At 36.0% G+C, this 1,744-nt stretch overlaps 1 long non-coding RNA gene across 1 annotated transcript; it reads right to left on the bottom strand.

The window, feature by feature from the left end:
- On the bottom strand, positions 1-1,744 carry LOC121065859. Its single transcript, XR_005817363.1, has 3 exons — positions 1,490-1,744; positions 553-614; positions 1-148 (listed from the first exon to the last, which is right to left on the bottom strand). It is a non-coding gene; the product is annotated as an uncharacterized LOC121065859 (long non-coding RNA).

Here is a 1,744-nt window from a genome sequence, read left to right as displayed (position 1 = left end):
GCTCTCCCCATCTCAACCCAGGAGAGAGAATAGAGAAATCCACCAAAGAAGGTCATCTTTTCACTCAGCCCACAGCCAGGCCTGCTCTCAGCCCTGACCTTCTGGTTCACAAGTTGCTTACTCATTCTAAAGTAGGGCAGGTTCCTCTCTGCAAGAAATAAAAGTACTTCATAACTGTGAGGACTGATCTGGAGACCAATGAACATCAACAGAAGCCTTGCCCAAGTACGGATCAGTAGATTTCTAAGAAAGTCATTGCTCCTAAAGTCAAAGTGATTTTGTAAGCCATTATCGTTTCTGTTCCACCAGAGGGAAAACTGAGGCAAGTAGCAGTAAAGGAACTTGGCTGAGTGATATTACATAAGCCAGTCATCACCAGAGCAAATGGTCCCAAACTACCAGTTCCCAAATCACAGGTAGAACTGCAGACAAACTCTCTACATGGCTCTGCACTCTTCCCTCCCCTCCCAGGAAGTTACAGTACTTAAGATTAGGTCTTAGAGAACACAGTATCAGTCATTATGTGGAAGCTGTAGTTTTTCTGACTCAGACCTTGCAAGTCAGGACAGCTGTTTTCACTGATGGCTATGAAATTATCAGGCATCCATTTTTATCTGCATAAAGATAATAAATATTAAGTTTATAAGGGAATAAAGTCTTTGCAAGCGTACTCATCACAATCCTACTCTTACAAAATTATATTAGTACAATGTTCTTGCAAAAAGTGTATAGACACTCAAAAAAAACATCTCAAAGTTGCCATTTTGCAGTTCTGGAAGTGCATTAAACTACATAATATTAATTTCAAAAGGTATAAACCGAGATGTACCAAACTCAGAAATTAAGTAAGATCTTAAATAAGTTTCTTAGTTCAATGAATGCACCTCAGGTGAAACCTTTTAAAAACTCAGCATGAGTAAGCAAAGCAATTCTAAATATTAGAATGTAAACATTCTGCAGTGATGCTCTTGACATCACAGAACATTCTGCACAAATTGCATATGAAACATTTCAAGTAACCAGTCCAAACGTTAATGGCTTCAAGCATTTAATATAATGTGATACACACTGTAATTTTCCCTGCAGCTTCTCCTCCCTTGATCGTTTGCAGGGTAACAGTTAGTTATAATGAACAAGAGGTCAAAAACAAAACAAAACATAATTAAAAATAAATAAATACACCCTACCCCAACCAACAACAACAAAAAACCTACCCCCAATAAAAATAAACAAACAAAAGAAAACCTCTTTTGACAGAAATATTATTCTATGGATTCCTCTAGGGTTATTCTTGATGCACATCAGTATGAAGAAACTCAGGACTGTACAACAAGGAGTGGGGTTCAAATACCTGTGTATTTACATCCCAAACTAACAAACATTCAGGTATCTAAGATGGAAGAAATAATTTCTTCCAAACACTGCTTTTTTATTTCTCTCAGGTCAAGGCATTATGAAATCTTAGCTGTAAAACTGCAGTAGTACGTACCTGCTTCTGGGTTTTGATCCATATCCTGTAGAAAACAATCAATTTTTTTCTATAGGTTTTGAAAGTCACTTGATACTCATTAAGGAAGATGAATACTTGAATGAAATTAAAAAAAAAAAAGTTCTGAAATCCTCTTTTTTTCAACAGTTTCTATATTCACTCTTCCTTTTTCCTTATTAGTACTATTTAATATAATCTACAAAATAAGAGCTCTTGCAGCAAAATATTTATACTGATTTGGGCCATAGATGATTT

Source organism: Cygnus olor, chromosome 2 (assembly GCF_009769625.2).
Source record: "Cygnus olor isolate bCygOlo1 chromosome 2, bCygOlo1.pri.v2, whole genome shotgun sequence".
Classification (NCBI taxonomy): Eukaryota; Metazoa; Chordata; class Aves; order Anseriformes; family Anatidae; genus Cygnus; species Cygnus olor.
This window is presented reverse-complemented; position numbering and strand designations above follow the sequence as displayed.